The sequence below is a fragment of the Apium graveolens genome, unplaced genomic scaffold, assembly GCF_009905375.1.
Source record: "Apium graveolens cultivar Ventura unplaced genomic scaffold, ASM990537v1 ctg4833, whole genome shotgun sequence".
In the NCBI taxonomy this organism is placed as follows: domain Eukaryota; kingdom Viridiplantae; phylum Streptophyta; class Magnoliopsida; order Apiales; family Apiaceae; genus Apium; species Apium graveolens.
This window is the reverse complement of record NW_027418708.1, coordinates 21,494-22,580: the sequence shown is the minus strand read 5'-3', so window position 1 is coordinate 22,580 and position 1,087 is coordinate 21,494.

The window sequence follows — 1,087 nt, the reverse complement described above, 5'->3', positions numbered from 1 at the left end:
TTATAAGGTCAAATGTTCAGTCATTGAGAAAGTTGAGACCATTAAAATTAAAAATGTTGTTTTGCCTGACAAAGGACAATTCTACAAGTATGCCGGGCCCAACCAAGTTTGGGTTCCGAAGAAGGTCTAATCCATTTGTAGTGCAGGGCATTAAACAGGTGGAACCGGTAGTGTGGATTCTTGACAGTGGATCATCAAGACATATGACCGGAGATAGAGCCCTGCTATCAAAGGTGGATTGAGAAAGTTGGCCCCCTGGTTACCTTTGGAGATAACAACAAAGGTTTATCTGAGGGATATGGCTGTTTGTAAGCTGGTAATGTTATCATTGAACTCAAACTTCTTTCTACATTAGTGATTTCTTATTTCATGTAAAATCCTTTGAAATCACTATTGTATATCATTTCTCTCAAAGATTAAATGTATAATTTTTATTCATTATATATCTTAAGTACATTTTATCTCTCTATAGTGCCATATGTTCTGTGATACAGTTTCAGTCTCCAATGACTTTCTTTCATTGACAGTCATGAGGTTGAAAACCCACAACATCTATCCTAGACTGTTAAGACAAACACAGAAACGGAACCAACCAACACTCTCTTACCACTAAATGTAGTATGAATGAACGTGAGGGAGATAGTGCCTTAGTGCACCACATAAGGAAGGTTCTGTAGTCAACCCAGTAGCTCTGTCTCCTACATAGATGAGTAGTATTTAAACCGAGACAACTGCTAGCCCCCATACATCTTCTCAAAAAGATGTAATGGTTGAAAAGGCACAAAAACAGTTACTAGATTCATTCTCTCAACAGGGTGCGTCTATTGAAATTTGTCTGTCGGCCAGGGTATCCGATGTAGTGTCACCACTTCAAACATAAACAATTCTTGATGCACAAGGAAAGGCTACACACACAAAGGATGAGTTGACGGAAACAAGAGTTTCGACCATTTTAAGGTCAGATTCGATTGTTCAAGGTTCGTTAATGAACCAATTGCCTTTACAGGTGTCGGGAGAGGAGACTGATCCAAAAGCCATATGTCAGTGGTCAGTGTCTACCTCCCCAGGCTTAAATCCCCTGGATGCA